This window comes from Nicotiana attenuata, unplaced genomic scaffold (assembly GCF_001879085.1).
Source record: "Nicotiana attenuata strain UT unplaced genomic scaffold, NIATTr2, whole genome shotgun sequence".
NCBI lineage: Eukaryota > Viridiplantae > Streptophyta > Magnoliopsida > Solanales > Solanaceae > Nicotiana > Nicotiana attenuata.
Genome location: NW_017672166.1, coordinates 89,777 through 102,375, shown reverse-complemented (window position 1 = coordinate 102,375; position 12,599 = coordinate 89,777).

The following is a 12,599-nucleotide window of genomic DNA, read 5'->3' as shown; positions in this document are numbered from 1 at the left end:
GCGGTGTGCACGACCTCGATCCACTATAACGACACGACACGCGACGTCGACGACCGACTACCATATATATATATATATATATATATATATATATATATTATTGTGGCTTGCAACCCGATCCATAATTGTATAATCCTCACCATCAGGCTCTGGGCCTCTCTCAGTCATCAACCTCACAAGCCACTCGGGCATTCCAGTGGAAAATCAGGGAACTCAGCACAAACAACTTTCATATATTTAAAAATAGAGTAACGAAACTGAATCAAACAATAAACAGGTAAAAATCATGACTGTGGATATGTTTTCGAATCAAAATAGTGTGAGAATAATAGTAAAATACCCTTGAGGGTCCAAACAGTACGGCACAAGGCCCCAAACATGACATTCAGCCCCAGTTAACAGAATCATTTCTAAACCACATAGATATCATATAGAGTTTATCAAAATATGCAACTTTACAGTTGCCACGAGACGGACCAAGTCGCAATCCCTACTGGTGCATGCCCACACGCCCGTCACCTAGTATGTGCGTCACCTCAATTATCAAAATAGTACGAAATTCCGAGGTTTCATACCTTCAGAACTAGATTTACAATCATTACTTACCTCGAAACGGACGAAAATCTACTCCGCAATGCCCTGGCCTCTCGACTCGGCCTCAAATCGCGCCGAATCTATCCAAGACCAGAATAATAACATCAATACATGCCAAAGGGACAAAGCCCACACAAAAGTTATCAAATTAGATCAAAATTCCCGAAATTTGCCAAACCCGACCCTCGGGCCCACGCCTCAAAATCCGACAAAAATCACAAAACTAGAATCCTTATCCTCTCGCGAGTCTATACATATCAAAATCATCAAAAATCGAACCTTAAAAGGCCCCTCAAATCTCCAATTTAAACTCTCCAATATCAAGCCCTAATCTCCCAATTTCATCCCTAATTTTTCCACAAATTCCATGATTAAACAACGGGAAGTCATCACATATATAAGTATTAGGGCTCGAGTCACTCACCTTGCTGTTAACTCTTGAATCCCTACTCAAAATCGCACTCAAAAGCTTCAATGCCGTCCAAAAATGGTGAGAAATAAGCTGAAAATCGCGAAGGAGAACATATATACCTTCAGCCTAGGTATTCGCACCTGCGGACAATTTCCTGCACCTGCAGACTCGCACATGCGGTCCCGGTGCGCACCTGCGAGAATCACTTAAGGGACCAGGACCGCATCTACACCCAGTCACCGCACCTGCGGTGCCGTAACTGCACCCAAATAATCGCATATGTGATTCTTCTCCTGATGGCCCAAACACGCACCTGCGGTCTCCTTGCCGCATCTGCGTCCTCGCACCTGCGGTCCCTAATCCGCAGGTGCGGTTATGACAGGAGCAGCAAAATCTGTTGCATCAACTTAGTGAAATTCCTTCCATCAACCACCCAAATTCAACCCGAGGCCCTCGGGACCTCAACCAAACATGCCAACAAGTCACAAATCATCATTCAAACTTATACCAACCTTCGGAACACTCAAAACAACCTCGAAACACCAAATCACCCTCGGATTCAAGCCTAGGGATTTCCAAACATCCGAATTCCGCAAACGATGTAAAAACCGATCAAACCTCATTCGAATGACCTAAAATTTTGCACATACGCCACAAATGACACAACGGACCTACTCCAATTTCCGGAATTCCATTCCGACCCCGATATCAAAATTTTCATTGCCAACCGGGAAACGCCAAATTTTCAATTTTGCCAATTCAAACCTACTTCTACCACGGACCTCCAAATCACATTCCGGACGCGCTTCCAAGTTCGAAATCTCCTAACGGAGCTAACCATATCATAAAAATCCATATCCAAGATCGAATAATAAAAAGTCAAAACATGATCAAACCTTTCAAATTGAAAGCTTCAAGCTGAGAATCTTTCTTCCATATGTGTTCCGATTAACCTGAAAATCAAAACCGACGGTTTACATAAGTCATAATACATCATACAGGACTAGTCATGCCCGTGAAGTGGCTAGCGAAGCGCAAATGCTCAAAACGACTGGTCGGGTCGTTACATCCTCCCCCATTTAAACATACGTTCATCCTCGAATGTGCCCAGAGTTGTTCCGAAATCATCAAATCGCTGTATAATCTTACCATGCACATACTCGGGGGTGATCCCACGTCACCCTATCCCATATAGGTCTGATAACGCAACATGACTGAAATTTCGCAATCTAACCAAGCCTGTGAACCTTAGAACCAATTTTCCACTTCCGAACTTATCTGTAAGGTCAAAATCTCACATCTATACACTGTATAAGTCTAAATAAGTTGTATCAAACCATATCCATAGCCCAAGATGTAACCACATGATATACCACATAACTCAACCACTCGTAGCGATAACTTCTAGTCACAACAGCTGCTCAAACAGCCCGATACTGTTAATAAACCTCTTATCAAAAAAATCCTCATTCCAACACTTTCGTATTCTGTCTATGATGAAATAAACACGTAGAAAGTCAAAACCATTCCTCAGATCAACCAGTCATGGAGCTCCCTCTCCTTCGGCAGGGACCATGGTAAATTTCTAAGCCGAATCTCGATATTATCTTTCCAACATGCTGAAATCGAATCTGATAATATTCATCCTAGATCCTAGTGACCTCATCTCATCCAACACGACTACTCTAGCGACATGACACATCGATACAATCTAAAACCACAACCCGTGCGACCCGCGCACCAATAAGCAACAGTCTAAATGTACTCAGATCATGGAAAAAAATGACTCAAATGAGGAGTTGTACCGCAAGCTCACCAGTACCACCACAACACAATGCTGAGAACCCATCACACATCGTAGAACCAGAACACACGAATCTAACCCGAAGGATCATACCTCCACATAACTTCACTGCAATGTGCGACCCTATCCAAACACTGATCCACATGGAACACCTCCAGTCACCATGCTCAAAATCAGCAATCACGCGCAAATTGATGTCTAGTACCAAAAGTAAATCACCATAACCACGGAAAAGTAAATGACGCAATTCCATACCAGCCCGAAAGAGCATATCCAATGCGCAATCAATCATGCAACACCCAAATATCCGTCTCACTCAAATCCTATAAAGCCCAAATAGAACCGCATCATATGTGCATAGAACCAACATCATAACTCCTCGCAACGCATAAGGGTAACTCATAGATCACTCCAGAACACGAATAAGCTCAATGACAATCGAATGGCACATCCCTCAACAATAGTAACTCGGAGTCAACAATTTTGACTCGGTGCAAAAACAAACATCCATACTGGAACTACCAATAAAACCTAAATGAACTCTGGACTACCACAATAGATAATTAACTCTCTAAAAGTTCACAATGACTGAATTATGACACATACCATCACCTGACTAGCCTTGCCCACATCTTCACAGTCCACAACCATGAAACAACATGTTTATGAGAACTCCTAGTCTCAAAGTCCATAGGCGCACGAATCACCATATCTAATCCCAGCTCCACCTCTCGAATATATAACACGCCTCTAATACCCAATCATACCACGAGGAATACTCCTATAATTCTTCTGTGCCACCAGGCAAACTTGAATATCAGCAATCGATCCAACAAAAGAGTGTCGCAATTTCGATGAAGTACCCCTAACTCAAACACATTGCCCTTTCTGGAATATATACCCTCATCAAGCCGCACCAATTAGTGACATTATTTACCTAGTCATCTGAAACTGCCCATGTTGCCTAAGAATTCATGGCCTTCCTTCCAGAACTAAACTATGACCTCACACATGCAAATCTCAACCCTACACAACATACCGTATATACCATGCCATCCTATGATAAATATGAGAACTTCATAATCCATTTCGAGCCACAAGCAACTACGTGCTCAACTAGCCAAGAACTTTCCATTTGATCTCATCTAGAAGACGATCACTATACATCACTTGTTCCTTACGCCAATAGAAAATATACATCTCTAACCGTGGTAGAACCCATCAAGAACTCTCCGAATTCCACTCGCACCAAAACTAAACCGTCAGGACTGGTTCCTTCTAACTCAACCAAGCTACACAGGTCACCAAAAACCCAAGAGCATTGCCACTAAACACCTGTAGAGACTCACTACCTCATAAGCCCCCAGAGAACTAATCATATCCTACCATACTGATCCAAACTGCTACCAAGCTTTCCTATTTATTCAAGTTCCTTCTGAATTACCTTCGAATTGATACTTCTTCTTGCCATAATACTACAATTCTCAATCCAGACTCACCACACGAGGCCCAAGCATAAAATCACACCGTCTAGGGCTCATAAGCCGCCGAATACTCTCTCAAATATCCCCAAAAGCACCACATTCAAAATACTTACCCTGAAGAGACTTCCTGCGACTCTAAAGACATTACCTTCACCTTCCTGATACTAATATGTAGAATCCATAATGATATAGAAAATCCACAAGTCCTGACACCCTCCAATGTAAACCTCATTTTATAGACGAATACACATTTTGAAGATCCCCCAATTGTTACATATACATTCTGAATCCATTAGAACCACTCTCGGGAGTCATCCACTCTGTTCAAACCTCAACTAAACTGATCAAACGGACCGAAACGACCTGTGCTCCATTAGAAATCAAACACCCCAGGATGTAGCCCCACCTTAATTCAATCAATTAAATTCCTGCTTTATGCACATTACATCCTTCACTAATAACAACTCAATTCATTCCATGATCACCCATAAAGCACAACACAAACCACATCCAAAATTTTCTTTACTCGAGTCATTCTCAAACTCCACCTTTACAGGTTATAACGGATTCACCGGTATACCTCGAACTGAAACCAATACGTCACATAATCGTGCAACCAAATTATCGCTAGCAGACTTCCCCACTTGGCTCAAATCCATACATCAAGACAAACAATAACTCATAATGCACATACGCTAACACCGCCACAATAACATAGTGCGATTCAACTAATTCATTCATAAGCTCATATAACACAAACCATCTAATATCTCAAATAGTCTGCAAATCTCGCGTTCACCATTATAATGGCCATGCCAACTTCCACAAGCGATCTAAACTCAAATTGCAACATATATCATTTACTGGTAAAAGAGGACTTGCAACAAAACCGCCTAAGGATCACACAACCTCAGGACACCCCACGGAAAATAGCCCCGCCTGCTTAGCCTCAAACTGATATCTCTCTATACCCTTCCTAAAATCATAACTATTACGCAATCACTTTACCCTCATGCATTTAAACACAACCAACGCCTACCCTCGAGGCATCACAATACGCGGTATAAGAACCGGAAGCTGATGGCAGAACTAACAATGGAGTTGTGGTCAAAGCAATCTTGAGCTTTCGAAAGCTCTCTCCACACTTGTCTGACCACCTGGATACCCTCACTGGACACCACGTGCCCCAAGAATGCTACTGAACTGAGCCAAAATTCACACTTGGAGAACTTTGCATAAAGCTTCTCCTCCCTCAATCTCTGCAATACAACTCTCAAATGTTGAGCATGCTCCTCCTGGCTACGAGAGTACACTGGGATGTCATCAATGAACACAATAACGAAGGAATCCAAATATGGCTGAAATACATTGTTAATCAAATACATAAACGTTGTTGGGGCATTGGTCAGCCCAAAAGACATCACTAGGAACTCATAACACAATAGGATGGTCCACTTCACTCCTCAACTAAACTGCATGAGAGGTCCTTCAATACACTCACAACTCGAGGCCATATGCCAACTTAAGACTGAAGTCAAACACTTAATAGTTCGTGCTACATTTCCAGCTAATTCTTCTTGTCACAGTCAACAATCTGAACACATCTCACCGTCAAATCACACTCACCACATAGTCATCTAGTCACAAAATCCCACCAATAAGGACATAAACGGACATATAAGTCCTAAATGCTCATGCTCACACAATCGAAATCTCAGCACTCAAGCCATAGACCAAACCTGGCCTCAAGTCCTCCAAACTAGCCCATTATCAACTCGCACCTCACCCATAGAAATCATAAGTCGTCGATGCACCGCTGATACCGAGCGCTCACGTGCGCATACGAACGCGTGGAAGGAATTTCAAAGAGTTATATTTCAAGTTGAATCAATGACGCACGATAAGAATTCAAGAATGTGGGATTTCCTAAAGGTTCTGCAACCTCTCGAAGATAAGTACAGACGTCTCCGTACCGTTCCGCGATACTCTACTAAACCTGCTCATGACTCTTGAGACCTATGTAACCTAGGCTCTGATACCACTTGTCACGACCCCAAAACCAACCTGGTCGTGATGGCGCCTATCATGGAACTAGGCCACCCAACACAAATCCAAAAACCAATCAACATATTCATTCTTAAGGTAAAATCAAAGCTATTTAACAATAAACCTTTATAAAGTGTTTAAAACAAAACAATAGTGCGGAAAGAAAGCCCGATATTGGGGTGTCACTAGTCATGAGCATATACGGTACAAGTCTAATACAGTCTACTAAAATGACAAAGGAGTCTAAAGCAACTGAATAGCAATAAGATAGGAGGGAGAAAAGCAGGGCTGCGACCGCCAGGCAGCTACTATACAAGCTCCGATGGACCTGCCACTGAATAATCAACGCCCGCTACCGGGCTCAGAAATACCTGGATCTGCACACAATGTGCAGGGAGTAATGTGAGTATGCCAACTCAGTAAGTAATAAAGGTAAATAAAGGCTGAGTGCAGTGACGAGTAGTAAAATCACATAAAGTTCACACTATAAAGTCTCAGTGAAAAATAACAAAGGCCAAATCAGTATCCCAGTCAAGATATCTCGTGAAATCCCAGTTTCAATGAAAAACATATAAAAGTATTTTTGTTCAACAGTTTTCAATAGAGGCTCAATATAAAAGAAGAGGAGTGAAAACAATAATTTCGTCAACAAGCCCCGCGGGCGAAGTATCCTCATATATAGCCCCGCGGGCGAAGTATCCTCATATATAGCCCCTCGGGCGAAGTATCGCTCGTATATATATATATATATATATATATATATATATATATATATATATATATATATATATATATATATATATCCTCTCGGGCGAAGCGAAGTATCGCTCATGTTATAGCCTCTCAGGAAAGTATCACTCATGTATATAGCCTCTCGAGCAAGTATCACTCATATATAGCCCCTCGGCCAGCCTCTCACTCCCTCGCGGCTCAACTCTCATCAACCAGCACTACACTCAGCACGCACGCTCAATAGGTACCGCATAATAATCGATGCGGTGTGCAGCCCGATTCATGAATATATAGTCGACTGTGCTCACTGGGGGTGTTCAGACTCCGGAGGGGCTCCTACTGCCTAAGCGCTATATCGTTGCGGCGTGCCGCCCGATCCATATATATATATTGCTGCGGCGTGCAACCCGATCCATAATTGTATAATCCTCACCATCAGGCTTTCGGCCTCTCTCAGTCATCAACCTCATAAGCCACTTGGGAATTTCAGTGGAAATCAGGGAACTCGGCCCAAACAACTTTCATATATTTAAAAATAGAGTAACAAAATTGAATCAAACAATAAACAGGTAAAAAACATGACCGAGGATATGTTTTCGAATCAAAATAGTGTGAGAATAGTAGTAAAATACCCCTGAGGGTCGAAACAGTGCGACACAAGGCCCCAAACATGGAATTCAGCCCCAGTTAACAGAATCATTTCTAAACCACATAGATATCATAGTTTATCAAAATATGCAACTTTACAGTTGCCACGGGATGAACCAAGTCGCAATCCCTACTGGTGCACGCCCACACGCCCGTCACCTAGCATGTGGGTCACCTCATTTATCAAAATAGTACAAAATCTAGGGTTTCATGCCCTCAAGACTATATTTACAATCATTACTTACCTCGAGCCGGACGAAAATCTGCTCCGCAATGCCCTGGCCTCTCGAATCGGCCTCAAATCGCCCCGAATCTATCCAAGACCAAAATTAAAACATCAATACATGCCAAAGGGACAAAGCCCACGTGAAAATTATCAAATTAGATCAAAATTCCAGAAATTGGCCAAACTTGAACCCCCGGGGCCCACGCCTCGGAATTCGACAAAAATCACAAAACTAGAATCCCTATCCTCTCACGAGTCTATACATATCAAAATCATCAAAAATCGGACCTCAAATCCCAATTTAAACTCTCCAATTTCAAGCTCTAATCTCCAATTTCATCCCTAAGTTTTCCACAAATTCCATGATTAAACAACGGGATGTCATCACATATATAAGTAATAGGGATCGGGTCACTCACCTTGCTGTTAACTCTTGAATCCCTTCTCAAAATCGCACTCAAAAGCTTCAATGGCATAAAAAATGGTGAGAAATAAGCTGAAAATCGCGAAGGAGAACATATATACCTTCAGCCCAGGGATTCCGCACCTGCGGACAATTTCCCGCACCTGCAGACTCGCACATGCGGTCCCAGGTGCGCACCTGCGAGAATCACTTAAGGGACTAGGACCGCATCTGCGCCCAGTCACCGCACCTGCGGTGCCGCAGATGCGCCCAAATAACCGCATTTGCGGTTCTTCTCCTGATGGCCCAAACACGCACCTGCGGTCTCCTTGTCGCATCTGCGTCCTCGCACCTGCGGTCCCCAATCTGCAGGTGCGGTTATGACAGGAGCGGCAAAATCTGCTGCATCAACCTAGTGAAATTCCTTCCGTCAACCACCCAAATTCAACCCGAGGCCCTCGGGACCTCAACCAAACATGACAACAAGTCACATATCATCATTCAGACTTATACCAACCTTCGGAACACTCAAAACAACATCGAAACACCAAATCGCCCTCGGATTCAAGCCTAGGGATTTCCAAACTTCCGAATTCCGCAAATGATGTAAAAACCTATCAAACCTCATCCGAATGACCTAAAATTTTGCACACACGTCACAAATAATACAACGTACCTACTCCAATTTTCGGAATCCCATTCCGACCCTGATATCAAAATTTCCACTGCCTACCACGAAATGCCAAATTTTTAATTTTGCCAATTCAAGCCTACTTCTACCACGGACCTCCAAATCACATTCCGGACGCGCTTCCAAGTTCAAAATCTCCTAACGGAGCTAACCAAATCATAAAAATCCATATCCAAGATTGAATAATAAAAAGTCAAAACTTGGTCAAACCTTTCAAATTTAAAGCTCCAAGCTGAGAATCATTCTTCCATATCTGTTCCGATTAACCAAAAAACAAAAACCGACGATTTACATAAGTCATAATACATCATACGGGGCTAGTCATTCTCGTGAACTAGCTAGCGAAGCGCAAATGCTCAAAACAATCGGTCGAGTCATTACAATCACATACTAACTCCTCCCACGAGTCCACTCCGCCAGTTTAGTCAACCTCTATACGAACAAGATGAAATAGCACAACTGGAAGTAGGAGCAACAATGACAGAAATACTCGAAACAAGACCAATCCTGTGTTATATAAATGGGGACAAAACCTACTCCCTCAAAGAACAATACGAAAGAAAAGTGATCATCGCTTGCCCACCGGAACTACAAAGTTGTTCTCTAAACATACGTCCAACACGCAATTCGGAGGCATGAAAATACGCTATAGTGATGATCCTAGCACTGACTTCAACGACACCAACAATGGAGAGGGAGGAACAACCATCTCCACCACCCATCCCCAATAATCGATCCATGTAGTTCATCATATGGAATTGCCAGGAAGCTCAGTCACTAGAATTCAGACGAAACTTTCAATCAATGCTCAACTACCACAACCAAGCTTTGGTAGCTCTGCTTGAAACTCACATGCACGATCATGAGGGTCTTAAAACGGAGTTTGGGTTCATACACCCAGCTCAATCACCAGCTGAAGGTCTATCTGGAGGACTTGCTTTACTTTGGAAAGATGATGTGCTCAAACTCGACCAAACTGCAATTACACGCCAAGAAATACACTCCATTGTCCAGGTACCTCCAAACCCTAACACTTGGCTATTATCGGTTATATACGCAAAATGATTCCTTTGTATGAATAATCTTATAGGACAATCTAAGAGCTTTGCATGATCAGTTAAAAATTTCTTGGATAGTCGGAGGAGATTTTAACGAAATTATTAAAGTTATTGAAAAATTTGGGGGTTTAGATATAAATAATAGGAGGAGTGACAATTTTTTACAATGCCTTAATTATTGTAACCTAGTTGATCTAGGTTATAAAGGTAGTAGATTTACATGATCCAACAACATACACTTTACACATCGAATATTAGAAAGATTGGATAGATGTGTAACAAATTACGATTGGTTAAACATGTTTCCGGAAGCATCTATACAACATCTATCACGAACCCACTTAGTCCATAGTCCGTTACTACTAAATCTTCATAAACATACAGCCCCTAATGATAAAATATTCCGTTTTGAAACAATCTGGTCTACTCATCCTCAATTTCCATCCATAATCACTAACAATTGGACACCTGCCCAAGTATATACGCAACGCGATAAATGATTTTACAAAAGACACCCTGAATGGATCGAACACGTCTGGAAATATTATTAAAAATAAAAAAGTACTACTTGCTCAAATTCAAGACATCAAGACCTCTCCAAGTACACTACTAGTCATTTTCTACAAAATCTTGAAATTGATCTAATTGGCCAATATAACGATATCCTAAAATTGGAAGAAGACTTTTGGAAACTCAAATCTCATATAAATTGGCTTCAAGACGGAGATGCCAACACCAAATTTTTCCTAACTACTTTACAAAGGCGTAGACGTAATCGTATTACTGCACTAAAAGACTCCGCGGGTAATTGGATCTTGGATCAACAAGAAATAAATATCTCAATTAAAAATTGTTATCATAACTTATTCACTACTATTCATAACCACCACACACATCCTACTGACACATATGCATAATACCATCAATAATCAGGATTCTACCAAATTGGCTTCCCCCATCACTCACCTGAATAACCAATGCCCTCCAATCTTTCCAACCCATAAAGGCACCTGGGCCAGATGGATTACACCCTACTTCTACCAAAATTATTAGAACAAAGTGGGTTACTCAGTAATTTCCTCTGTATGGAGGTGTTTAATACACAACAAATGCCACGAGAGGTGAATAAAACATACCTATCCCTAAAGTCCAACGTCCCACCTCAATTACTCAGTACCGCCCCAAAAGCCTTTGTAACACACTTTACAAACTAGTCACCAAAATTATAGTAAATCGTATTAAACCCATTCTATCAAGCGTCACAAGCCCTGAACAATCAGACTTTCTAAAAAATCGAAAAGCTTCTAATAATGCAATCATCGTACAAGAGATCATGCACCATTTTAGAAAAAAAACAAGGTAGTCAACCATATTTTCTCCTTAAATTAGACCTGGAAAAAGCTTTTGACAAATTAGAGTGGGGCTTTATACATGACACTTTCCACTACTTTAATTTCCCAAATGTATGATTAAATTAATATATCCTGCATTACCACTTCCTCAATATCAATCCTAATCAATGGAGCACCCACTCCTTTCTTCACTTCCTCAAGAGGCATCCGCCAAGGAGACCCCCTCTCACCTTACATATTTATCCTATATATGAAAATTATATCCCATAAAATACACGTAGAAGTGGATTACAGGAATTGACACCCTATAAAATTATCTAGACAAGGTCCCACAATGTCCCACCTCCTTTTTGCAGACAACATAACGTTAACATCTAAATTAACTACTAGAAGCATGAATTCAATAATAGGCACTCTTAATCTTTTTATCAAAACTTCTGGCTTAACTATTAACTATTCCAAATAACAAAATCTCTTTTCAATGGATGCATCCATGGACGAGAAAGATAACATGATAAAAAAAATATTCAAATGCGAGAGGGGTTAAATTTTGGAAAGTATTTAGGATACACTATATTCAACAAACGTCCCTACAAATTCAAATTTTCAATTCCTTCTTGATAACTATAAAAACAGGCTTGCAGGATGGAAGACCAACTTGTTAGCAATGGCTGGAAGAACTACTCTAACAAAGGCTACACTAAACTATTTACTAAATCATGTTATGCAACTTATTATGTTCCCAAATCAGATAATAAAGCAATTAGAACGTTATCAAAGAAACTTTCTTTAGAGAACTACACCATAAAAATGCAAACTTCATCTTATTAATTGGGAGACAATCCAATCTCCAAAAGAAAGTGGTGGTCTCGAAATACGAATCTAACAGTTAAAAATGATGCTCTACTTGGGTCACTAGCTTGATGAATGTTCCACGCATCCTCCTCCCATTGGGCTTTAATCCTTATTTCTAAATACTCCGAGATACATGATCCTACAAACATTTCTACTACTTGGAAAGCCATAAAACATGGTTGGTCTAAATGCCAAAAAGGATTAACTTGGGATATACAAATATTAATTATATCAACTTCTGGATGGAACCCTGGTTAGGCCCTAATTTGATCTTACGTAATCTATGAAGGTCCT